We start from the raw sequence: 27,103 nt of genomic DNA, 5'->3' as shown, positions 1-27,103 counted from the left end.
TGGAAACTACCCCAGTGCCCATGAAGGCTTTCTACAGAAAATGACCCTTGATCTGAGACTTCATAGATGAAAAGACTATGAAGAATGATGCAGAGACGTCAGAAAGGGGGGTCTCGTCATTGGGAACTGAGTGGAGTGGGCATGATCTTGGGAGGCCGGGAATGGTGGGTGGGCGGGGATGGAGGCGGGGCGGGGGGGGGGGGAAGGTCAGGAGGCAGGTCGGTGGATATCCAAGGATTTGAAGGAGGGCATGGAAAGAAATGAGATTTAATGGGAATATGTGGGCCAGACCAGAGAAGATGAGGTGTGTGCCTTCCACAGAGGGGAAGGTATAATTTAATCTGAATGTGATGAGACAGGTTGGAGCCTAAGCTTTAATTCTTGGAGTGTAGATGTCATCAGTGAAGATTTCCTTAAAAAAAAAAAATCAAGGTGTACTTTACACTATTAAAATGCACCAGTCTTAAGGATACAGCTCAATGAAAAAAATAAAAGTCACATCACCTCATTGATTCAAGAAGCCCAGCAAATGACAGCCGGGATAATCATAAGGAAAATCATAACCACCTAAATTATATTGAAATGCTCGGAAACTAAAGATTTAAAAAATCTTAAAAAGGAGGTGGAGAGAAAAGATAATACATTTTAGGTTAAACAAAGGTTAAATGGAATAATAACTATTCAAAGAAACACAGAAAAAGAGGAACATAAAAAGGGGGGACAAGTGGACAAAAAAATAACTTGACAATGGACTTAAATCCAAATATAAATAACTTCATATCATGTAAGTGGGATAAACACGTAATTAAGTGGCAGAGATCGGCTGGCAGAATAGCAAAATAGGAAAAACCGGAGCCAACTGGTCCCTGCTTACAAGAGACGCGCAAGATGACTAATGATGACAGGTTGAAGGTAGAGTGACGAGGAAAGCTTACCTTGAAATCACTAGGCATTAGAAAGCTGGTGTGGCCATATGAATATCAGACAGAGTAGACCTGAAGGTAAAAAGCAAGACCAAGGTTAAAGAGAAACGTTCAGCAACAATTAAATGATCAATTCACCAAGGACACTTATTAATTCTTGGATGAAGCGAAACTGAGAAAATTAAAATAAGAAATAGAACAACCACGACCATGGTTGGTGATTTAAAAGACCCCTTGGAGTAGCTGGTGAGAAGCTGAAAGAAAAGGGGAAATAAGTAGGATATAGAAGATTTAGGCCATGGCTAGTAACTTAGCAATTTAACCTAATTAGCACTTCTAAGACACTATGCCTAACTCTTACAGAATACACATTATTTTCAGGTGCACCTGAAAAATTCACCAAAACAGGGCCATCGAACAAGTCCCCCAAATTTCTAAAGGACTAAAATAAACCTTCAGATATTTTCTGACAACAGAATTAAACAGGAAGTCAGTAACAAAAAAGTAGAAAATGCCCAGATATAGGGAAACTTCAGCATGACACTTCTATATAAGCCACAAGTCAAAGTCAAGGTATAATGGAAACCAGAAGGTAATTCTAACTACAAGCAACTAGAACAATACTTAGTGGAAAATATACAGGTTTACATGCATATATTAGAAAAAGAAGAGAGGGTTAAAATTGGGAAATTTTAAGAAGGAAGTGGTGTCTTGTATTTTAAGACAGAGACTTTGGTGTGTCGAGAATGGCTTTCGATGGCCGATCTGGAAGACAGGGACAGCTAAGAGATGTTGAAGACCCAAAGAGGGACCAATAGAAGGACAGATGGCAAGGACATCTTACGCGTGTTGAAGGCACAATCAACAAGACTTTGTGGTGACTTCGTGGTGGGAAAGGCAGTGGGAGGAAGCGAGGTTAATTTTAGCCACAGGTTTCCAATGGGATTGACGTCAGTTGAGTTTAGGGCGCACTGTGCTAATAGTGCCTATGTGAAATCTAAGTGCAGATGGAAATAATGAGTTTCAAGCTTGGGCGAGATCTGTTTTGGATGTGGATATTTGGGGAGATCAGCTCCAGGCAGGCCGCCAAGATGCTTAGAGTTGATGAAGAAATTCTAAAGGATGAAGGATCAACTCCAGAGATTCTGCCATGGGTCAGCGCTGGGGACATCAGCCCTGGAAAGCGCCAAGGTGCTTGAGATTTTTTCCAGGTGTAATCGTGGTGTAGGTAGAAGGCTCAAGAACTTAAAACTTAACCATCTGAGAGTGTTCGACACTCCGAAGTTTGATGTGCTGTTTATGTGGAATTGTAGACACAGACTCAGCATTAAACAATATCAACACAGAGAAGAAAGTGTGACAACAGGGAACAGGGACAGATGAATCCAGAAGATCTCAGCTGAGTCTGCTGAGTAATGATTTGTGCAAGTAATTATCTACAGGGTGGTCATTATCGCATTCATTTCACACCTAAGCCTTCCTGGTGAAAGCTGGACATCCCTCCCAATCATTTCCCTTTCTCCAACACTTTTCATCATCACCATACTTTACCTTTCACCTTTTAATGGACATTTCATTCAGATGAATTCACCAACCTCTCCAGTGCCCAATTTTAGCAACGGATACCTGAACACGAAGAAGAAAGAAGCACACAGCTGACCTAAAACAACACCACGCCTCCTGTAAGAGCGCAGAAGAGAGCTGTCTGTTTGAGGATCCCGAGCCAGGGAACATTTAATAGGGGAGGAGGTTTGAATAAAGAATAACTTATGTCAGGAAATAAATGGTATTTAGTTAGAACTCTCTTCAGCAAAGACACAATTTTGAATGTTCGGGACTTGATTCAAATTATCTTATAGAGGAACTACCTTGTATTTTCTAGTCCTGTTAACCACTAACTCTTATGGAGTCCATTAGATTCAAATCCACTTTAAGGAGTTTTAATAAAATATTAGTCTTCTAACACCTTTGCATTTCCTGATGCTCAAAAATCAACAAGAAAGTAATCAATCCTTTCTTAGTCATCAGTAATTTCTTAGTAATACAAAGAATATCTGAAAGGGTGTTTTCACAGTGGTTGAATCTCTGTCACTTGATCTCAAATGGCAGGGCAGAGGGGCAAACCTCAGCTAGGCTAGGTGAGGCTCCTTGCCTTTTCCTGATATATCACCCCTAGAACAGATATTCTGAGTCTTTAAATTACCCTTACGATGTACAGGATATGCGTCTCAAAGGCGTGAGTATTCCCCAGGTAAATTCAAGTTGGTACCTACCCACCCGGAGAAAACATGGGAGGTTAAATCACAAAAGCCAGAAAGAAAGCTGAGGCACAGGCCCCGCTGGGATTCGAACCCAGGATCTCCTGTTTACTAGACAGGCGCTTTAACCAGCTAAGCCACGGAGCCAGGTACAGTGGGCCCCTAAATTACATATTATTTCAGTATGATTTCACACACCTCAACCGTAATGAACTTAGTAACTAGTTCACCAGATGTTTCAGAAACGAAAGAACAGACATGTCTCAGTCAAAACCAAAGAAGAATGTTCTCTTGGAAGGATGAACAGAGGGCCTGGATTGAAATGATTGTCTCTTTGTGGATCACTGTTTCAAGGTGGACACCACTAGACCCACTGAAGTCTGTTGGGGACACAGACCTTTGTTGAACCCTAAAGGAAAAACGAGTTGACTTTCTACTAATCATCCTTTTCTCTTAACCACACCTGCTCTCTCCTCTATTCGTGTGGAAAAGGAGAGGTCGCTGGTCAAAGATTAGCACGTGTCTGACACATGGCTCTGAAAGGACTGTGAGGATTTGTTTGCGCCTGTCAGATGGCCCTCCAAAATGGTGGCACTCCTTTCTGCACTCACAGACGTTGACTGCCCATGGTTCACTCACGGCTGGGTTGGTCCCTGGGAACTTCCTCCACCAAAGAGGCACCTTGCTCCAAGTTACACCCACCTTCGAGGGGTGCTCACATCCAAGACTGGGTGATGTTAGAGTACAAATCTTTCCCCCACCCTCCTCCGCCTCAACGCAGGACGTTCCTGAAGCGCCATTCCAAGCTCAAATCCCCCTGAGACATCAGCTTGAGGCCTCTGTTAAACTACACGCAGCTCAGCTTCTGCCTCTTCCCAATCCCGCTTCCCTCACCCTCTCGTATTTACTGATTCTGAGAGCGTTCCCCATGAACTCAGAGCGTTTCCCAGGGAACTGACCCTTGACAAAAGGCAAGTAGTGACTGATGCATACTTTGGTCTCTAGAGGTCAAAGTGAAGTCTGAATGGGGTCCAGACTTTCAGAAATCATTTACCATAGCAAGTGCCCCGGGAAAACAAGAATGATAATGATATTAATCTTCTGCTCTACAAACTTTCAGAATTCCCACCACAGAATAACAACAAAAAGTATGAAGATACCTGCTAGTTGCTTCAAACGGTATACAAAGTTGCCAAAAGAGTGCTAAATGGCCAGGAGAATGATTTATATGTATGATATTAAACGCAAATGCTTGAAATGGAAAGTTAGAAAAGAAAAGGCAAAGTTAGCTGGTCAAAGGGTATGGTTCTCATTTCTAGGGAAAAATAGCGCATATCAAGTCCTAAACACCTTACATACTATAGTGCATATCCGAGAGAAGCCCATATAATACATACACGTGCTCACAGGTACTTATAAATGGAGGGGAAAGAAGGCTTTGAGAATGTGCACAGACCGGTGAACTTCTGAAAATATTAGTACCCCTGGCTTAGAAAGCGCCGTGGTGGGAAGCCAGGGGGAAGCGGGACCTAGCAGAGAGCGGAGGATGGCAGGACTCCGCGCCCGGCGCCCCCTGCCGGCCCCTCCCGCGTGGGCGCGTCCCGGCAGGTGCATCAGGCCGTGCTGGGAAGGGCGCACCTGCTCCGAGGTTTCCCTGCTTCCTCCGGAGTCGCCCGACCGGGGCCTCGGCTCCTCCTCCCGTTTCAGTCCCGGCGCTGCTCCCGGGCCCAGGACGCGCCCCGCCTCCCCCTTCCCTCCGGCTGGGTTCGGGAGCTCGGGTCGCGCTCCGGGTCCCGGTGGGTCAGCAGCCCCGCAGACCCCAGCCCCGCTCTCGGGCGCCACCACGCGTCCGGGAGCCACACTGCAGCTCCAGCTCGGCGGCACTGAGGGGCGGACTCGGCGCCGCGCTGCGCGGGGTCCGAGGTGCGGCGTCCCCAGGGTCCGGGCGGAGCCGGCCTGTCTCGACGGTCCCCGGGAGCGCCGAGGCGCCTGGATCCCGCTCCCTGACGTTGGCCTGAATCTTCTCGGGTTTTCCCGGAAGAAGCCCGATCCCTTGAGGCCGAATATGGAGCTTTCCCCCTCCCTTCTCCCCCCTCGGCCCCTCCAGACGGGAAGGACGCGAGGAATAGGAGCGATCCTCTCTTCTTCCCGAGATTAGCCTCGAGGAAGCAATGCTGTTTGAGTGCCGTTTACCGTGGGAAAAAGCCCGCACGTGTCCTGGCCGGTTAGCTCAGTTGGTTAGAGCGTGGTGCTAATAACGCCAAGGTCGCGGGTTCGATCCCCGTACGGGCCAACTTTTGCGCTACACGCGGAGGGTACCCGCGGGCCTGCACATCCTCTGGGAGCGGGGGTACCCGCGGGCCTGCACACCCTCTGGGTGCGGGGTTTGCTGGGTGAGCGAGTCTCCGAACTTCTTTGCTGCGGTGCTGGCCCCCAAGGTGGGCACAGTCCCCGCCCCCAGCTTGGCGGTGCCCTGCACCTGTCTCGGCCCCCCGCGCTCTCGCACACTAGCGGGGGCGACAGAGCAGAGGGCTTTGTTTTCCTGTGACGAAACTCTTCTGGAAGGAGAAAAACCTGAATTATTTGTTTCCTCTGAAAACCAGTTGTGGAAAACCAGTTGTGGAATCGCCCTTCCTACCACTCACCGTGGGTCATTCTGCATCCCCCGGTTCAGTCTAAAAGACAGAAAGGACTACAAAATGAGAAAAATTTTCCAAAACTTTAATAGTAAGGATTGACAAAGATCTTTGTTTCCTACACTCTCACACTTATTCTGACATGAAAGGGTTACATAACTTGGAACGTTATTTGAGGTTTCTGTTTTTGCGTTAATGATACATACATTGATGGTTTTGAAGAAAGAAACTTTAAAAAGATAAATGCAAACGCTTCCCTTTCAGCGGTATTCTTCCTTAGCCCACTTCTCACCATCACCTTCTGTAGGTCAACTCTGTTCTTAACTTCTCATTTATCCTTACTGGTTTTCATAGATATAAATATTTGTATTTATTATTATTTTTTCTTCTTTTCCCTGCAAAAGATTCATAATCATTTACCCATTGTTTGCCCTTGCACTTTTCTCTTAGTGTATCTTGAGTATTTCTAATTGCACTCTCCACTTTGTACACAGTCAAAAATTAAAGCTTATTTTCAAATGAGTTGGTCCTGCCAGCCAGGAGTTGAATCTAGAAATTTCTCAACATCATACAAAGTGTCGGGTTTTCCAACACAGGGAAGGAGGTAGTGGAAATGATATCCTTAATTTTCTCTAGTGTGAACAAAGCGCTTTCTTTCTCAAGCCGTATCACATTTAGAGACTTAAATAGGCACTCCTAAGCTGCTCAATTATCGAACAAAATTACAATTTTGACAAATGCGTATCGATCTTTCACTCTTCAGTATGGCACTGTGCTGTCCTTCATGAAAAGATGTGAAGGAAATATGAAGTGACAGACTGGAGTCCGAAAGACTGTGTGTGCATGACTATGATCTCTTGAAAACTATCCTGAGACTAACTCTCATGTGGTTTGGGGGGAAATGGGTAACGTAAGACAAGGGGCAAACGTGGAAAATGTGTTCCCAATTGGTGAAATTGGATGAAGAGTATATAGGAGTTCTTTGTATTACTTTTGCTTTTTTTTTTTTTCTGTAAGTGTGACATATATGTTTTTTAAAACTTTAAAACTAAAGAATCAATAAGAATGTTTCACACATGTCTCAGGACATTATTCAATGTGCTAAATAGTCATTCCCTTTAGATGGTGGAGTTATGAACTATGTTTAGTTTTTTCTTTTTTGCTTAGCCACATTTTCTGCAATGAGCCCCTATATATACTTACATAATGTAAAACAAACAATAACAAAAAAATTTAGAAAAAAACAAAGAAAGAGAAAAAAAAGAATCATCCATCTGTAGGATGTTTACACTCATTATACTTCTTTTCCTTATTGGGAAACTAAATAAAAGGAAGTAACCTACTAAGTCATTAAAGTGAAATTCCCAGAAAGAATCCCCATGCCAATAGTGCAGGGTACATGGCTCACATATGCTCAGAGTTTCTTATCTAGACAGGAGTTTTCAAGTCCACAGTTCATATTCAGTAGTAATGATGAGATTAATATTAATTTAAAATTGGAGCAATTAATATTCTAAGATACAATTCAAGATGCTGTGAACTTGGTTATTCGAATAGGACGATTCCTTGGAATATGATCATCCACTGACAAAATGACAAACGTGCCTTTGAGAAACAGCATAGTGACTTCGTTAAAAGGAAGTTCTGTAGAGCTATCTGATCAGAATGCTGACTCAGTTTTTTATCTGTGAAATGAGCATGATTATAATATCTACCTCATAGGTTTGTTATGTTTCAATATGTTAACTCATTTAAAACACATAAATAGTGCTTGATACATAATAACTGTTACATAAGATTTTAGTTACAACTGTTATTTTAAACTGTAAGATACTGAAAGGCTGGAGCTGAAGTATACTGTAGCAACTCTGGGATCAACCCAAAACTGCTGGTCCATTTTATTCCTATAACACTGTGTAGGATCAGAAAAATGTTTGCCTTCTTCCCATCTAGGTTCTTTGGCTGGTCTAGTAATGAAATTGAGATAAGACTGATCCACAGGAGGAAGATACATTTAATTTTATACATGTGAGAACCCCATAAAGAAAGGAAACTCAAAAATGTGACCAAAGCAGGAAGCTTTCTTACCGTGTAGGCAAATAAACAATCAATTTGTGAAGAACTGACAGCACAAAGGGGTCTGGACTTGGGATAATTAACGGTGGAGAAGTGACAAGGTCTATTTGTACAGGCTTCTCAAACAGAATCTTGTAGACCCCGGATGGTCATCTCTAGTGCTAAGGATGTCCTCTACCTTTCTGGTACAGGGAGGGGACCCTTCACATGGGAGACTTCGCTCCTGCTTTTGTCAGGACAAAGGAGGGTCAGAGTGTTGTTCGTGCATCAATTGTTTCTCAAACACCTTTAGTTACAAATAACCAGTATGTTAAAATGACATATTTTGGGGTGTGATATTCTGCTCACCTTCAACCGCATTCACTTCCAAATTCAATTTGTGTTCTTCTCCACCTGTCCTAAGAATCACTGGTTGTTTCATCTCAGATCTGACTTCCCCGTTTGCTCGCACAAAGTTTTGTCCATTCCTATTTCCTGGGTTCTTTTAAAAAACTTTTCATGTTAACTTTTTTTCTAGCTCAGGTGCATTATCGTAGTCGTGTGTCTCGTTTATCATTGACATTTGATTTGCATTATTTCCTTGTGGAAGGAAGCTTTTAATTTTGCTCATTACTGGGCCCCCATATGTACGTAATTAAACTTTGGGGTTTCTCCTCCTGTTGATCTGTCTCATGTAAACTTAATTCTTAGACCAGCTAGAAGAAACTTGAAGGGTAGAGGAAATCCTTCCCCTCCATCAGCACAGCAACTCAAAGGCCATGAAACCAAGTGAATAGGCCGTACCGTAGAGCCAGATGACCAGTGTGGCTGGTGAGGGAAAGGGTCTGGGTCTCTGGCCTGCCCTGCCCATTCCAGTCTCTGCTCGACCTCTAGCTTCAGGTGGTCCAGCTGAAAATTCTCCTTTTGTGAGGTAGGTTGGCTGATCTATGGGCTTTGGCATTAGGAAATAAGGAAGAAGCTGGTGAAGGGTGGCAGACAATGCCAGCCCGAAACATGCCCCTGGGGCGCAATGGTCATTTTGAGCGAAACGCTTTTGAAAAGCAGCAGATGCAAGAAAAACCCTCCAGCCTTTCTTCTTATTCTTAAAAGTAGGAGATAAAATTCTCCTGTGAAAGATGGCTTTAAATATTGCTTGAAAATAGTATCTCGATTGGTAATTATCTTGATTCCTTTTACCAAGAGAAGAGTAACGTTCTGATTCTCAAGGATAGAAAGTTGAGGCTGAGGGAAATCCGTACAAACAAACCTGGTTAAATTCACCCTTATCTTCTGGTCACTTCACCCAGTTAACTCCCTAGCCCCTGCCACCTTGCCTCATCACATTTTCTTAATTTTACTGCTCTTTGTCCAATTCCGTGTAAGCGTGTGCAGCTCTAACTTTGGGACATTCCCTGTGAGGCCTCCCGTGTCACATAAATCATGGTAAATAAAGTGCGTTGTTAATCGTCTTTACATTATAGGGGCCCACATCGAGAACTCAGAAGGGCAGAAGGAAAGATTATTTTCCTTCTCTTCACTGAAGTGAGAGACTGGTTTTCTGATGTGTGCGTTCTTAAAAGTCCTTGGGAAACAAAACCCAGACTGGAAAACCTCAAGTTTCTTCTACAAATAAAAGGGGGGAGAGAGAGAGAAACTATAGATTCAAAGAACTGAAGAGACATATATGTCCAATCACTTGTTTTTTAAAATGTGTATGTGTATCTTATATACATGCTTCTTATAGTCTATATTATATAGAATATTATAATTTTAATACCTCTATATAATTATATTATACAACACATTTATAAGATATATCAAACGTGGCAAAATTGGAACAATAATTGAATGCTTGATCTTATTTTTGTTATATTTAGATGTGATCATTATACTGTGATTATGTTTTTTAAGAGTCCTTATCTTTTGGAGATACATAAGTATTAGCCTTGTGCCAGTCATAGTGGAGCCTGAGACCAAAGGAAAATCAGTAATACTGATTCTCTATTAAGAATTTTGATATTGTATTCATTATGGATCTTTTGCATTAATTTTGGTTTTTAAAATATTGCTTTAAAATATTATCTCGATTGGTAAGCTTTTTGGTAGCCTTGTAAATTTTGTGCCCAAGGCAGAGCTCACTTGCTTCACCCTAGCCCCCGCTGTGCTAAATTTATGGAAGATTAATGTCTGAGATTTACTGCAAAGTGTTGGGGGAATGAGGGTTGGGGGTATAGATTAATAAAATTGCCATCAATTGCTAATTATTGAAAGGGTTAGATATGGTTATCGGATTCATTATACGATTCTCTCTTTGTATGCATACTTCTGAAGTTTTCCAAACAATTTCTGGCAAATCCAACCCCTCCGGGCCCAGGTTGAAGGTAAGGAGGAGAAAGGCAGGCGGAGCAACTAACCATAGAGGCGCAGACTCCTCCCAGGTTCCTAGAGCGGACCAGAAGTGACGCCGCGGAGGGAAGCCTAGCCGTCCCGCTCGGCGGTGGACTCGGAGGTGGCTGTGCGGCGGGGAGCTCCAGCGGAGTTGGACGCCAGTTCTTCGATCCCGGGGCCCCAGCCGGACCCCCTCTGCGCTTCGAGGCTGCTCGAAGAGGGCCGGGCTTCGCAGCCTACAACCTGACGAGGGCAGGACGTGGGGGCAACTGTCGTGGACGTGGGTCTGGGACACGAGCTGGCCCCCACGGTCCCTGTCCTCGCTTGGGAAGCGGCCGGCGCGGGGCAAGGCACGGAAGGGCCTCTCCTCGGCCTTTGGGAGGGAACCGAGTGCGCGGATGACCGGGTCGAGAGGCGACTCTGGCCCGGGAGCCGAAGGCACCTCCCCGCCCCACCAGGGGAGGTCCCTCCGGAGCAGTGTGGCCTTTTCCCTGCGGAGGAGGGTTCGGGGTCTTGAGCGGCAGGTGCTGGAGTTTACTGCCCCGGATAACAGCATCTTCTGGAAGAGTATTCCGTGGGAGGCGGAAATGTGGCTGCGTTCAGGGACCGACGATTCTGGGCATCGGATGAGTACGAGATGGTAGTTATGGGGCGGGGGCTGGGAGGACAGGTGGTCATCACGATTGCAGCCCCTCTGTCTCAACAGCCGGCCTTGACCTTGAGATCATCTGAAGTGTCCATGTGCGGACGGTGGTGGTCACCCCTGGCTGCTGTCCGAGCCCCCTCTTTATCCCGGGCAGAAACCCTTCTTTGACGCGGTGCCTGGTGGAGACATTGTGGCTTAACCGGCACTTAATCCGTTGGCCCAGGGAAATTTACCAGCACGGTACTGAGTCACAAACTTGGGTCATACAAGCAACGAGTAGAGGGAAAGAATCTTACCTCTTTTTATCGAATTTGAAGAACGCCGCGATATTTTTCTCGGTTTAAGCAGTTTTCTTCGCAAAGGTGGAATCCGTATAAGGATTTCCTGGCACTGTTAGGAGCTCGGTGATGGAATTTTAGTATCTTTTCTTCAGGAGTTAATGTGGAAATCCAGCGATGTTCTTGAAAGCTCTAGTGATTGGGGGAAAAAATGACCTTTGTTCTGTTGCAGTAATTCCAACAACAGGTGGAGGAATTGTATGCCAGCCGCTGCTGAACCGGTTTACACGTGCGTTCCTTCATCCTCACAACCCTGAGCGAGAGATGCTTTTGTTAAATCCATTTTCACGCTGGTGTAGCCAAGGCCCAGAGTTTAACTCGGTGAGTAGTTCAAGATCCCATCGCTAGTAAGTGGCAGAACCAAGGGTTTGAATTCATGTCCGTCTGACATCAAAGCCTATGTTTTTTTACTGTTAAGCCAGTGGGGTGCTTCTGCTATAGGCTCTCATTTTTTTTTTAATTTTTTAAACGTTTTTTTAAAATTTATTTTTTGAGAGGGACAGAGACAGAGTGAGCGAGGGAAGGGCAGAGAGAGAGGGAGTTAGAGAACCTGAAGCAGGCTCCAGGCTCTGAGCTGTCAGCACAGATCCCGATGCGGGGCTGGAACTCACGAACCGTGAGATCATGACCTGAGCTGAAGTCGGATGCTTAATCGACTGAGCCACAGGCGCCCCTTATATATTTGTTTTTGAAAACCCAATTTATTCATGTGTTTCAAAATGAAAATAATAAAGAAGGTACACAGTAAAGTCTCACTCCTACCCTCCCTCCCATCCACACCACTCCCTTCCCCGGCACAGCAAACAGGGAACCGTTGTTGTTAGTGTTTTTAGTTGTCTCTCCAGAATTCCTTTGTGGAAATACAAGCAAATACAAAGATATGTTATTTTCACTCTTTCTTATATGTCATGTGACACTCGCTTTTTTCCACTTAATGTTATATTTTAGAGATTTCCATATTAGTAAAGAAAGTTTATTTATTTATGAATAAACTATTATGATACATTAGGTATATATTTTGGTCTTCCTCCATGGTTCTTGGCTCGTAGCTCCCAAAACCTTTGTCATTTCCTAAGAGACTAGAGTAAGAGGGGCGTCTTTGGTTATAATATTTGGTGTTACACTTGGTTCCTGAAATAGCTTTTGAGTGCTAAATGTGAAAAGAGTATCTTTTATTATTCATCACGAACTTCTTTCAGCCACACCTGAGCCTATGTTAATGAAGTGACTTTTTTGGAAAGCTCTAGGAACCGGATTTTGAGATTAGAGTATTGGAACTTTCAGCTCTACCCCCTGACCTCCGGGAAGGGAATGGGGCTGGAAGTGAAATCGACCACCAGTGGCCAACACCTACATGCTGTGCTGTCTGTCTTGTATCCAAATTTGTTTCTCCTTTGGTTTCCGCCACCGTAACAGCTAGAGAGCCAGAAAGTCTTTCCTTCCCCAACTCCCGTGTAGTTGGAGTAGCTGGCATGTGACCTGGGTCTGACCGTTGAGATTCAAGTGGAAATCACTTGCGAGGGGCTTCTAGAAACACTTCTTCAAAGGGAGTGACTTCTCTAAAGAGAGTGAAGTCTTTGCAAAGGTGGAGGGTGACTTGGCCGTCATGCTCCATCACCTCGTTAGCCTGTGCTTTGCTCTCTATCTGGAATGCAGACAGGATTCCGGGAGGAACAGAAGTGCTCACGGGTCTGTGACGACGAGAGCCACAGGACGACGGCGGTTAAGCAAGAAGACAGAAGGTGGTTGGGAACTTCGTGACTCTCTTGAACACTGGTGCCAGCCCTAGATGATTTACCTGAGGACTTCTTGATAAATGACATACTTACCCAGAGAAAAACTAGACTTTTCTGTTGCAGTGAGTCCCGTCCTAACTGACCACCCGGCGGGTAAGTAATAGCCCCTGCTGTGTGCCACGGCACTTGTCACCACGTCACGTACTAGCCCCGAAAGTCCTCGTAATGATCTCATGAGATAGACCGGACGTTCTCCAAGCGTGGTCCCCGAGCCAACAGCGTTAGCATGACCTGGAAACTCATTGGAGATGCTAATTTGGGTGCCTGACCCCAGACCTTCTGAATGAGACTCTGGGAGCAAGGGTCCAGCAATCTGTTTTAACAAGCCTTCCAGGTGATTCTAATGCATACTGAAGGTCGACAGATTCTTCTCTGTGGATAGAGTGTTGTCCCCGTTTTACACATAAGTAGACGGAGCCGAACTTACGTGACTTGCCAGTGTCCTAAAACTAGTAAGACGAACTACTAGTGTTTCTGTAATGACTACGTTACATCCCATGTTAAGAACTCCTATTCTAGAGAAGTGATCTCCAGAATTTGAAAGCATACCCCTTTGAGAGATAATAGATAGTGCACCCCCTTGAACATTTTTACATTGACATATAAAATTCTCCATCATAAGTTTAAACGATGGTAAAGAATATGATTGCCAGTAGATTGTAAATGATGACATTTTAAAATGTGTTCCGACACTCTCCTAAATTAAAAAAAAAAATTTTTTTTAATGTTTTCTTATTTTTGAGAGAGAGAGAGAGACAGAGCACAAGTGGGGGAGGGCAGAGAGAGGGAGACACAGAAGCAGAAGCAGGCTCCAGGCTCTGAGCTGTCAGGACAGAGCCCGATGCAGGGCTTGAACCCATGAACCATGAGATCATGACCTGGGCCGAAGTCGGACGCTTAACCAACTGAGCCACCCAGGCTCCCCTAACACTCTCCTAAATTTATCCAGTGGAATCTAAATACCATAGTGATGATTATTTTAAATGAACTATCATCCATTTATTTATTTAAGTTTATATATTTTGCTAGCACCAGCGGGGGAGGGGGAGAGAGAATCCCAAGTAGGCTCCACGCTCTCAGTGTAGAGGTGACTTGGGCTGATCCCATGAACCATGAGATCGTGACCTGAGAGGAGTCAAGAGTCAGATGCCTGACCAACTGAGCCACCCAGGCGCCCCAGCTGTCATCCATTAAAAGAAATAATTTCCTTTAATGTCTGAAATTTTACATCCTCGTCTTTTGTGCCTGAACTTGTATTTTCATTCGCCACCCCACAAAAATAAATTCTACTGTAACATGGCTGTTTTTGGTCTACCCTGTCTTCTCTGCAACAAAATAGTATAAACAGTGAACTTTTTTTAAAAAGTTCCATTGACCATAATAACTTTAAGAGTTTATTTGCTCTCAGCATTGTTATAATTTTTATTAGTGTAAAATCAAGTCATTGTGGATATATTTGATTATTAACTTATTTGATAGGTTAATAAAGTAAAATTGAGTTGCAAATTCACTCTTAATGAGATGGATGTGGCTACGATTTTCTAATTAATGCATGTATCTGTGGATGAATATTCCTCATTGCGAGAATGGGACAAGTTCAATATCAATTTTATGTCTATTTTCATTACTGTAGATGAGAGACTATATCAGTTTACAAGAATCAGTAGGTAGGAATTCAAGGATTTTGAAGTAGGAATGCTATTCTAATTTTTCCGACACCTGCATTACATGCCCAGATCACATTATGCGTCATAAAAATGTTTGTTACTCTGATTCTGACAGCTGGGTTAGACCCTCCTCACTTCTGTGCAAAGCAAATAGAGTAGAAACCATTTTGTTACAAGTCATGTAAGGCTCACTTGCTCGCTGACGCTGTTATCTCAGGGTCCTCTCACGAGACGTCTTGAGGAGGCTGTGCCTCTTGGGTCAGTGCGAAGGGTGTGACTTGGGACGGCTGGGTGGAGAGGGCTGTGACCAAAGGGAAGGTGGGAAAGCAGCAGGTTGCGGGCAGATCGGTCACGAGTCTCGTGGGAATCCACGGTCACAAGCTGGTTCCTTTACAGTGTCTGCGTCCACGTGTTCCCAGGGGGGCACGTGCGTCCGGGTTTGACAACTACGGGAGCTGAGAGATAGCTCTCGGAATCATCGCTGTTATGTTCTACAGAGTTTAAACGGATAGATCCCTTCAGGTTTGAAGTCTCTCACTTGGGAAGTACGCGTTTCTGCAAAGAACAACACGGAGCCAGCCTGCAAATCGCAAATTGTACTTGGGTGTCAATACACTGCTGAGAGGTGATTATTCTCATTTGAGTATCTCGGGGGCATCTTTAACCTTCACATATTTTAGGTAAATATTCAAATGGTCTGAATACGTCCTAAATTCTGCAGACCTCTTGTCCCGGTAGCAGCAGTCACGGACCAATTCTTGAGTTCTGAGGGAGTCACCTTCGCGTCACTTAGGACTTCTGGCCTCACCTCCGAAGGGGGTTTCTGTGGACTCAGCACGAGGGGAAGTGAGTTGAGAATCACAGGTGTTCAGCCTGTTTCATTCTTTGCCGGCCCCACACCCTCCTGTAGTTTCTCCTGTGTCTGTACGAACTTGCTTTTCTCTCATCCGTCACTACACTGATTCATTTCTCTTTTTTTATTGTGGAAAGAACACTTAACGTGAACTCTACCCTCTTAAACGTACAATAGATGGCCGTTGGCCGGAGGTCCGTGTTGCACAGCGCATTTCCGGAGCTTGATATCTTCCTTGACCGGAACCGTGTCTGTGGTAACTCCGTATGACCCCCGGCCCCCGGCAGCCCCGTTCTACTCTCATTCTGTATATTTGACTAGACTATATTCCTCAAATCGCGGAATCATGCCGTATTTGTCCTGAAGCGGCTTATTTCACTTGGAATGCTATCCTCAGGGTTCATCCGTGTGGTGGAATAGTGCGCAATGCCACTGTTTTAGGGCTGGATAACCTCGCGTTGTCTGCAGAGACCAGGTTTTCTTTATCTGCTTGAAAGTCTAGGTGGTGATCACATCTGGGCTACTCTGATCATTGTTGCAGTGGACACGGGAGTGCTAATCTCTCTTCCAGACCCTGATTTCGTCTCTTTCGGAGAAATCCCAGAAGTGGGGTGGCTACCGCATGATAGTTCTGCTTCTAATATTTTGAGAAGACGCCTTCCTGTTTTCATAGCAGCTGCATCATTTCCTTCCTACCAACAGGGTGCGGGTGTTCTGTTTTCCCCACATCTTCACCAGCACCGTTGTCCCTTTTTTTTGTCTTGTTTTTTTGATGATAGCCATCCTCACAGGTATGAGGTAGCATCTCATTGTGGTTGTGTGTGTGTGTGTGTGTGTGTGGTTTCGATTTGCATTCCCCTGATGATTAATGCCATTGAGCATGTTTTCATATACTTGTGGGCCATTTATATATCTTCTTTGGAGAAATGTCTTTTCAAGTCTTTAGCCCATTTTTTAATTGCACTATTAGTTTTTTGTTTTATTTATTGCTATTGAGCTGTAGCAGTTCCTTACGTATTTAGAGAATTACCCCTTATCAGATACATGGTTTGCAAATATTTTCTCCCATTCTGTAGGTTGTCTTTTTGCTGTGTTGGTTGTTTTCTTTGCTGTGCAGGGCATTTTAAGTTGATGTAGTCCCACTTGTCAGCTTTGGCTTTTGTTGCCTGAGCCTTTGGTGCCTTATCGATGAAATCCTTGCCAAAACCAATGTCATGAAGCTTTCTCCCGTGTTTTTTTTGTAGCAGTTTTAAAATCTCAGGCCTTACATATAAGTTTTTACTGTATGTTGTTTGTTTTTTATATGTGGTGTAAGATAAGGGTCCAGTTTCATTCTTTTGCGTGTGAACATTCAGTTCTCCATCACCATTTGTCGAAGAGACTATACTATCCTTGCTCCATCTTGTATTCTTGCTGAAGATTGGCGGACCGTAGATGCATGGCTTTATTCCTGGACTCTCCACTCTGTTCTTTGGTCTATATGTCTGTTTTTATGCCATTACTGTACTCTTGATGACTGTATCTCTGTAGTATTTTTGAAACCAGGAAGTGTGATGCCTCTGGCTTTGTTCTTCTCGAGATCGGTCTGACTCTTTAGGGTCCTTTGTGCTTCTGTATGAATTATAGAGTTGTTTTTTCAGTTTCTGTGAAAAATGCCTTTGGGATTTTGATAGGGATTACATCGATTCTGTAGATCTCTTAGGAAGTGTGGACATTGGAACAGTATTAAGGTTTCCACCCAATAGGAAGTCTGTTTGTAAGTTCTTTGTTTCATCTTTGTTTTGTAGTGTTCAGTGTACAGGTGTTTTATCTCCTCAGTTAAGTTTTTTCCTGAGTATTCTTTTTTGTAATAAGTGGGATTGTTTACCTAATTTCCTTTTTGTAGAGTTTGTTATTCGTGTCTAGTAGCACAAATGAGTTTTGTGGGCTGATATCATATTCTGTAATTTTATTGAACTCATCTATTCTAAAAGTTTAAGGTTTTTTTTATGTTTATTCATTTTTGAGAGAGAGAGCACAGGTGGGGGGGGGGTGCAGAGAGAGGGAGGGAGGGAGACACAGGATCCGAAGCAGGCTCCAGGCTCCAGGCTTCGAGCTGTCAGCCCAGAGCCTGACGTGGGGCTCAAACCCACAAACCATGAGATCGTGACCTGAGCCAACGTCGGACACTTAACTGACTGAGCCACCCAGGGGCCCCTATTCTAACACTTTTTAAAATGGAGTCTTTAAGATTTTTCTCTATATTAGATCGTGTCTGCTGTAAACAGGGATCATTTTACTTCTTCGTTTCTGATCCGTATGCCTTTTCTTTCTCTTTCTTGCCTAATGGCTCTGACTGGGGCTTCCGGTACTGTGATGAGCAGAGGTGGCAAGAGTGGCCATCCTTGCCCTGTTCCTGATCTTAGAGGGAATCTTTCATTTATTCACCTTTGAGAATGATGTTAGCTGTGGGCTCATAATTGATCTTTATTACGTTTAGGCACATCCTTCTAAACCTAGTTTGTCGAGAGGTTTTATCATGAGAGGTTGTTGAGTCTTGTCAGATGCTTTTTCTGCACCTCTTAATTAGTCCTTTATTCGGTTAACGTGGTGTATCAGGTATTCACTGACTCCGGTCTGTCGACGATGATGAATATCCTTGCAAACCCAGCAAGTGTGTCCCAAATCTACCAGTTTTGGTGAGTCGAGTTCTGGGTTCCCCTAGGATGAAGAAACCTTTTAGTTTTTGATTTCTTAAAAAGGGAATTTGGTGGGGGGGTGGGGGAGGGACTCAGTTGACTGTCCACCTCTTGATTTTGGCTTAGGTCATGATCTCAGCCGGGGATGGTGGCTTGAGCCCCGCGCAGGTCTGTGCACTGAGCATGGGGCCTGCATGAGATGCTCTCTCTCCCTCTGCCCTCCTCCACTCACTCGTGCTCTGTCTCTCAAAAGAGAAAGGCGGGGGCGGCGGGGGCGTTGTCCTTGCATTGTCGCTAGTTGGTGGGTTTGTGGGGAGAAGGGATCCAGGGTTTCTTGCTCCAGAAACCCCATCTTTCTTCGTGTGCCTTGACCAAGTCAGCCAGCTCCTGGAGTGCGGCCCAGGTGCTCGTGGTGGACTTTTATCCCCGCTGGCCACCTAGTTCCAGGGACCGCCCCCCGCTAGTGCCGTGGCCATCCCGGAAGCTCAGCTAGTTCCTCGCAAAGGAGCTCTGCCTCTCGGCGGGTCCAGTTTTGGCGATCCCACTTGTGATTTATCGTTTCTGAGCGCTGGTGCAGTCATTCTGTGACGGGCTCGTTCATTCACCCGGTATTACAGGTGACTGCGTGCCAGACTGTTCTAGGCGAGGGGGACCCAGACGAGGTCCCTGCGCCCGGTGACCTTACGGGCTGGTGGGAGGAAACAAAAAGTAACCTTTCCGCTGGAAAAGAGCCACGAAGCAACATAAAGCGGAGTCAGCGGACGGAGGAGGAGGAAGGACGGCAAAGGCCCCTGAGCAAAGGACTGAACGTCAATCAAACAACACTGACGCGAAAGTGCTAATGCGGGGAGGTGGGCACTTAAGAGACTCCATCATTGCCTTGGCCTTGTATTTTGGAGGCCTGGATCTCAGTTGGTTAGTGGGGACAGAGAAGCCAGGAAGGGTGGCCAGGGCGGGGGGGGATCCAGAAGTCTTCCCCGCGCTCGGGTGTTGTGACACCTCCCCCCCCCAGCCCCGAATCTGTCAGCTGCTCGCCACTTACTCAGTGACCCTGACATCGCTCTCAGTCGCGTCTGGACTTGTTCACAAGCGTGGGGTCTCTTCCTACTTGCAGAGCAGAAAAAGGGACACTGACAAAGGATGGCTTTGTGTTGAGCGAGTGCCAGAGAAAGAGAACATGAGAACATGCACTGTGCTGGCAGAGGCAGGTTAGATCATAATGCTGGGTCCGTAAGGATTTCCCCACTTTATGATGTCACCCCGTGGGCCACCAATGAGCAGGCACAGTGGCCTGTGTTCTCAGTCTCCGACTGGTCCTTCTGTCCACTTCCTCACCAGAGCCGGGTTCTCTCTTGAGGACCCCGTTCCCCCTGCTGGCTCCTCCCCAGTGTGTTAGCCCGTTGCTCCTCCTCACCTCTTCCAGACTGTTCTCTCCCCCTCCGTAAAAACTCCTAGCCTGGAAGCTTTTCCCCAGGACTTGGCCACACCTTTTTATTTTTGCTGTCATCTACAGCCTGTTGGGATAAGTCCTCCCATTTTTTGAAAATGTAAGCCCTTGGAGTACTCTCACTCTGATACGACCCCTGGCATGATTCTTGGTGAGGTTAGTACCCGGGAAGGCCGTTCCCAGTACTCCTGGCCTCCCAGCTCCCTGGTCGCTCATCCCGTGATCTTGTCTCCGCCCCCTCCTCGCAGCCCCTCATACGGCCCAGGCTCAGACCAGGGCTTTCCAACCTGCGCCTCGGCTCACGGCCATAAATCTGTCTTGCGTGCAGACTGTACGTGTGCGTGTGTATAGTTTGGACGTTTTGTAATCCACTACTTGCCTTTGCTACTTACAAGTAAAAGGTAGAAAGTACCAAATGTGTGTTTACTCATATTTAAATAAATTTTAAAAACTCAAAACGAACAACGGAAGCACAAAGTCAGAAAGGTTCGTTGTGACCTCCAGAGCCGATCTGTCCGTCCACAGTGTCTTGCTGCGGAGAGCTGCAGGTTTAAAACTGCCTTAGACGTGGTTAGACCCTCAAGCGTCTCGCTCTGTCTGTGACCTCTTCCCACTCATCCCCTCTCGGGCCTCAGCTCTATCAGCCCCCTGACCCCAGGGCACCTGTGTCCACTCCCACCTCCCCCCGTGTTGCCCACCCCCCTTGTCACGTCCTCACTTCCGCCTTACCCGACGCCATTAGAGCCACTCTCTTGCACACCCCCTCCACCCACCTGCCTCATCAACACTCGTATGCGATGCCGACCCATCAAAAACCTGCATTTCTGTTTATTCACTGCCTACACCCATACAGTGAATGAAACTGGAAAAACCAGGCTGACTTGTCCGGTTGTAAACTCATGACCATAAACCTTGAGTGAGCCCTTCGTGCCGCCCCGCGACCCCACACCATTCCCCAGCCCTCTCTTCTAGGTAACTTCTCACCTGTCACCGTCTCCAGAACCTCCTGCCCCGTGCTCACCTCGGCCAGGACCTTGCCGTCTCTTCCTCTGAGAAAATAGAAGACGTTTTCCACACAGCCTCATGACCTCATCTATGACCTCACGGGTGTGTGTTCTGCCTTTCTTCCTAGTTACCCTGGGCAATTGGCTCATCCTCTCATCTGGGGCCTCGGGAATATTGCCATCTCCCTCAGGTTACCAGGGTCTCTCTTCTGCGTGTTAAAAAACAAAAGACCTTGTGATCCCACAAGCTCTTCAGAGACTTGTCTATTGTTATTGTGTCCGTCCGTCCTCTGTCCGTTCTTCCAGGGGGCCTCCTCTTCCATCCGTCTTTCTGATGAGCTCTGTCGTTCCATTCAAACAGCGTCTGTCAAGGTCGCAATGACCTTCATTGATGAATTGAGGCTCCGTTTTCATCCCTCACCTACTTGTCTTATCGATGACATTTGGCACAGACATTTCCTCCTTCTTGAAACGTTTTCTTATGGCTTCAAGGACACCTCTCTCATTTGGTCTCTTCCTATTCCACTGGCTACTTCTTCCCAGTCGTCTTCGTTGGGTACTTCTGTCCCTGGGTCTCTAAATCCTGGAAAGCCTTTGAGCTCAGTCCTAGGATCACTTCTCTCCTTGGGCCACACTGAAACTCACTCACTCGCGATGGTTTTAATTCCCACGTCTCCTGGGGCCCCTGGATGGCTCAGTCGGTTAAGCGGCCGACTTCGGCTCAGGTCATGATTTCACAGTCCGTGAGTTCGAGCCCCGCGTCGGGCTCTGTGCTGACAGCTCAGAGCCTGGAGCCTGGTTCAGATTCTGTGTCTCCCTCTCTCTGACCCTCCCCCGTTCATGCTCTGTCTCTCTCTCTCTCTGTCTAAAAAATAAATAAACGTTAAAAAAAAATTATAAAAAAAAAAAATTCCCATGTCTCCTGACATTTCTCAGATTTAAATCCCTGTGTCTCTACCCTGGACCTCCTTCTTAATCCCCATGCGAGTATATACCATCGCCTAACATCCCTGGATGTCTAAAAGGTATATCTGATGTAACATGTCCGAAATCAAACTGCTTCTCACCTCCTTGTGCCTGCAACTTGATCTCACCCATATCAGCAAAAAGCAACGTGGTCCTTACAGATCTGAATCCAAAACCTTGAGCTCATTCCTGACTCACATGTCTAATCCATCACTAAGCCCAGTGGCTCTACCTGCCAAGTAAACCCAGTGGGAGACTGGCAGCGCCCTCCTCAATAAGCACATGCTCCAAACCACCATGATGTCATATGGTGTCACTATCGCAGTCACTCCCTGAGTCCCTTGCTTAAACCTTGCCCAGTAGTCTAATCATAAAACAGCAACTGAGTGAATCCATAGAAATGTGAGTCCGACCTTATTTCTCTGCTGCAATGATTTCTTAGAATAAAAACCAAATTCTTTAGTGTTACAGCTGGATCCTCCAGTCTGGCCCTCATCACCTTGGTGATGTCTAGTACTCTCTCCACTCCAGCCGCATGCTGGCCTCCCTGCTGGAAGTGATACATGACTGCATTGTCCTATGTATTCACACAGGCTGCACACAGTTTGGACATGGGGGTTGGGTAAGCTTCCAACCGAAGCTTGGGCCTTGAAGGATAGATTCACACTGGCTGATGAGGGCAGAGAAGCAGGGGGACCGGGTAGATGGGGACGAGCAGAACCCAGGGGCTGCACCACTCTTGGGAGATCTCCCTATGGTAACCATATTTGTTTGCAGACCAATACCAGGCATCTGGAACAGTGTAGGCACCGCAGTGGGTAGTCAAGACATATCCGCTTACTAAGTGAATGAGATACTTGGATGGTACTTAGTGGGCAATGGGACAGAAGGTTTAAATGGAGCCCATACTGGAACTCTTGCCTATGCAGGATTTGGGAAACAGTATGGTGAACTTTTTTTGGCAGAGAGGTTCAATTTTTGGAGGAAGTAGACAGAAATAAAGCTGGACAGATAGGGTGAAGCTAGATTAAGGAAGGGCTTGGATGCTACTCAAAGGATTACATCACATGTGCTGGGGAGATTTTAGGAGCCCTCTAAGCAGAAGGACCTGATAAAGTTATGGGGGGAGAGGCTGTCAGTCTGCGGTCTGGATTGGTGGGGATGACAGCCGGCCCGGGAGAGGTGTTGGAAGGCAGTATTACAGAATGTCGGGCATGACATGGGCATACGTTACTTGTTAAATAAGGAATTAAACTGTAGAAGGTTATTGGGGCCAGGATGGGAGATTCAAGAAAGTTTTAGGAATGACGGATCATTAGGAATTGTTTTGGAAGGATAAGGAGTTAATCTGGAGAGTCTGGGGAAACTCCCCCCTGCCCCTTCCGTTTCTTAGGTGATGCCTTTCCAGCGGTGGTTTAGCATGAAGAGAAAACACTGTTTTCTAGGAGAAAACAGTGGTCTCCCAGGAGACAGAAGGCAAATGAGGGGCAGTATGGAGGACGGTTTGGCTCACGGATCACGTTTCTGCAGTGGAGCCGTGAAGTGTCAGCACAGGCTGATCAGAAGGTCTGTCTCTCCAGCTTCTTGGGTTGGCACGTGCTCTTGTGTTCCTCTCGGTATCTACGCACTATCTGCAAACTTTGGAAGTGGCTCGGGGACCTGATCTGCCAGAAATCACCAACCAAAAGTGTCCTTACCTCATACACCTGTCCGGCTCGGCCATCTTTCTCCTGTCTGGTGAGTGGTCATCGGGTTCTGATTGAGGAAGGTCAGTCAGCCTCCCGGGAAGGGGATAAAGAAAGCTTGTTTCTTTGGTCTTCCTTTTCCTTAGTCTCAAGTTCTATCAGTAGTCACTTTACTTACTTTCTCCTTTTCCTCTTTGGTTCTGAGCATTAGTGTCCCTTATGGTGCTTGCCCATGATTTCGGGATGTATGTTAAAAATTTTGTTCTTACTTGATGTAGGACCAGCTACATACTTTGTGAGGCCCAGTGCAAAATGCAGCTGTGGGGTCTCTTGGCCGAAGGTCATCAACCATCTCAAGATAGCGACGGCAGAGCAGGAGGCCCCTCTGGGTGCAGGGCCCTGTGTCTCCGTCCCAGTCACACAGCTGGGCGCTGTCAGCTTGGACGTTGTGTTACGGGGTGATCGCAAAACCACACCTTAGTCTCTGGGCCTGTTCCACTCCTTGAAAATTAGAGACTGTCTCCACCAGAGTCATCAGTATAGTTGTTTTCTTAGGAGCCCTCTGCCTTCACAGTTCCCAGGGTTTGGGAGCTGTTGGAGTTTTAAAATCTCAGCCAAGCCGCATGGACACCGTCTCATCAGAAGACCCAAAACTGAGCCGGAAACCAAGCAGAGAGAGTGAACTGAACGAAGAGGGCTCCCTACCCGCAGCTGGCGATTTCTCAGCCACCCACCCCAAAGGCAGTGTCCCCGACTCTCCCCCTTGTTCTGTTCAGGTGTCTTTGTAGAGCCCTGGATCAGAGGTGTGTTTCATGGTGGAGGAAGTGAAGGGGTAGAATTGCGTGTGAAGAAGCAGAGAGGCGGTCTTGTATTTTGGTTCCTAAATTACACAGATGCCTCTTCCCCATTTTCTCTACAAATGTGCACTTACTGGGCTGTTTCGTAACAGTATTTCATTGTCTTTAACAAAGCTCTTCCTCCGTCTGTGAAGCTGAAGTTTTAATAAAAATCTTCCTCCCTCTGGGAGCGTTGTGACTGATCATTTTTCCCCACAGTGTCGTTTCGGCAAATGCTGCTGGCGGGCACAGCGTCTGCGGCTGGTGGAGCCGTCTTCCTCCGTCTGGTGGAAGGGCAGTGACCGTTTGGCCCCACTCACGACACCGCTGCTGTGGGACCGCAGAGGGTCCTGGAGACTGGAGTCAGATCGCCAGGCCGGAGGCTCGCGGCCAGGCCCAGGGTGATGTGTTGGGAACACCTGACTCAGGTGTTCGGCCTATAAAAGTGTGGATGAGATGACAGCGTTAGAGAAGTGAGAAGTGAACGTCTAGAATGTTTTAAAAGCCACAGAAATCAATCAATCAGGAACATTTTCATCAGGACAGCTTATCAAGGAAGGGAATGGTTTTCTTTTATGGGGCACAGGAACTAGTGATTACTGAGCACTCCCTACTTGCTGTGCTGCACGCAGTGTGTGTGTGTGTGTGTGTGTGTGTGTGTGTGTGTGTGTCCTCACAACTCGGTGACGTAGGGGTTATTATCTCCACTGGAACCGTGAGACACTGTGGCTGGGGGGGGTACGTGGCGGAGGCACAACTGGGAGACAAGATCGCTCTGCTGTGGTGTCCACATGTCCGTGAACCCCTCTCTTCTCAGGGTCTCAGTAAGGGGTCGGCTTCTCTAGATCTGGGGAATCTGCTCTGAAGTCTTCCTTCCGAACTAGTCTACTCCATGGTCTCTTAAAAGCACATTTATCTTTTGATCAGGGAGTGACCACCTTTGTAGGAATCCCCTGATCTAGATAACTGAATTCATAGTGGAATCCCGATAACCAACAAGAGTGTTCACCGTTCTAAGTTTCTATCGTTTCAACCTTCCTCATCACTAACCCTGATACAGACTGTAGGTCAGACGACTCCCATCCTGGGTAAGGAACCCTGAGCGTCCACCTTCCACTGTCAGGACAAAAGATTCTTCATAAAGTTTTATTTTTTTTAAGTATTTCATCCTTTCTCCACATGTAAAGATCCAAAGGATTGGTTGTTGTGGTTTTTTTTTTTTCACTATTTCTGCATTTACTTTCTCCTTTTTAATTATACAAGTATTACGGAGGGTTGTTGCCAAAACACATAAAAAATATGGCTACAAAAATATACATATATATTCCCACATTAAGTAAACACTTAAGCACATTTTATAGTATAGATACTGCTGGACATTATATACATACGTATACATACATACATTTTTTAAAAGGATTATCCATTTTTTAACTTAATGCTATTTCTTAAGCCTCTTTGCTAAAAAATAATAACTATTACATTCTCAAGAGTGAAGGTTAATAAATATTTCTTGGATGAATATATATAATTTCCCTTGATCACTAGCTGCTTCGAAACCCCTACCTCAGGTATCTTTGAACACTATGTTGCGTCAGACAAAAAGTATTTTGTCCCTAAGAGCAAAACAAAAAGTAATAGGGATCTCATTTTCTCCTCCTCCCTTCTAGCTCCTACACTTTGCTTTCATTCCCTTCTCTAGAGGTGCAGTGGGAAAGAAATTTTCAGATCCAACTCCTTCCTGGTTGGATAAACTCATCTGAAAAAAAGCCACACTTGGGCCACGTGCAAAACGGGAAGTGTTATCGGTGAGCCAAGTACTGATGAAATCGAGATCTCATTGTCCCATTACCTGAAAATTGGAGCTGCAGAACAGTGGGTAAATATTTTCTCTTTTATGTAAAAAGTTAGGGAAGATAAGACTACGTTCATATTTGCAAGTATCATTAAGAAAAGGAAGGTTGTATAAGAAACTGAGGTAAAGGTGTTGGTGAGACCCGTAGAGATGGGGAAGGAGGGACCACAGACTTCAGGAACCTTCTAATACTCTCTCATTTTTCAGCCAAGTGAATATATTACTCATGCAAAAACTGTATATACTGCATTGTTTCTTAAATTCTTACTGTGCTGAGATTAGTGAAAATTATCCTTCCTTGTTTTTTAATCATGGTTTTGCTTACACTGAACTGGTGTGATGGTTAATTTTATGGGTCAACTTGACTGGGCCATGGGGTTCCCAGATACTTGGTCACATATTCTGGATGTTTCCATGAGGGTGTTTTGGGGTGAGTTTAACATTTAAATCAGTAGACAGTAAACCACCTTGCCCCCCCAATGTGGGTGGGCCTCCTTCAATCAGTTGAAGGTCTGAATAGAAAAAATGGGCCTCCCTCCCCTGAAGAAGATGGAGCTCCTCTTGCCAGACGGCCTTTGAGCCGGGACAGCCGTTTCTTCCTGCCCTCGGACTCAGTCTGAAACGTGGGCTCTTCCTGAATCCCAAGCCTGCTGGTCTTTGGACCGGAACCACACCATTGGCTCTCCTGGGCCTCCCACTTGCTGCCTGCAGATCTGATGACTTCTCAGCCTCTATATTCACAGGAGCCAACCTATATATTCCACCCTACTCGTTCTGTTTCTCTGGAGAAGGCTGGCACAGGCAGGAAAGAGAGGATGGCCCAGGGTGAGGTGGTAGGAGTGTGGCTGGCTTGACGATTTCTGTCCAAAGACAAAACCGATCCAGAAAGCCTCAGTTTCCTCCTCGAATCAGTTTCCTGTTGAAAATAAAAGCCACCTGTGTGTCTCTTCCTTTACCCAGAAAGCCTGGGTGGGAGGGAGGAAACTTAGTTTGTTTTTCCCTCAGTGTTGCATTCCCAATATCAAGATGCATGTTGCAATATATATATATATATACACACACCATATATATA

The 27,103-nt window shown here is 45.8% G+C and overlaps 2 long non-coding RNA genes and 2 other non-coding genes across 8 annotated transcripts in view; 1 reads left to right on the top strand and 3 right to left on the bottom strand.

Moving 5' to 3' along the window:
• Window positions 1-251: 251 nt before the first annotated feature.
• LOC123385646 lies at window positions 252-10,227 on the bottom strand. Its single transcript, XR_006598580.1, has 3 exons — window positions 2,475-10,227; window positions 936-995; window positions 252-412 (listed from the first exon to the last, which is right to left on the bottom strand). It is a non-coding gene; the product is annotated as an uncharacterized LOC123385646 (long non-coding RNA).
• Window positions 3,255-3,328, bottom strand: TRNAT-AGU. The gene has a single exon. It is a non-coding gene; the product is annotated as a tRNA-Thr (tRNA).
• Window positions 5,401-5,474, top strand: TRNAI-AAU. The gene has a single exon. It is a non-coding gene; the product is annotated as a tRNA-Ile (tRNA).
• Window positions 10,228-18,001: 7,774 nt separating the features above from the next.
• Window positions 18,002-27,103, bottom strand: part of LOC109500260 — a 44,565-nt gene continuing 35,463 nt past the window's right edge. For 4 of the 5 annotated variants that reach the window (XR_006598568.1, XR_006598569.1, XR_006598570.1 and 1 more), the window contains 3 exons: window positions 23,353-24,613; window positions 19,281-20,898; window positions 18,002-18,260 (listed from right to left, as the gene is read on the bottom strand). This is a non-coding gene — a long non-coding RNA (uncharacterized LOC109500260). The remainder of the gene's footprint in view (window positions 18,261-19,280; window positions 20,899-23,352; window positions 24,614-27,103) is intronic. The other variant, XR_006598572.1, reaches the window with a different exon arrangement.

The sequence above is a fragment of the Felis catus genome, chromosome B2 (assembly GCF_018350175.1).
Source record: "Felis catus isolate Fca126 chromosome B2, F.catus_Fca126_mat1.0, whole genome shotgun sequence".
Lineage (NCBI taxonomy): Eukaryota > Metazoa > Chordata > Mammalia > Carnivora > Felidae > Felis > Felis catus.
Note: the sequence above shows the minus strand (reverse complement) of the source record. Positions and strands in the feature narration are given on the sequence as shown.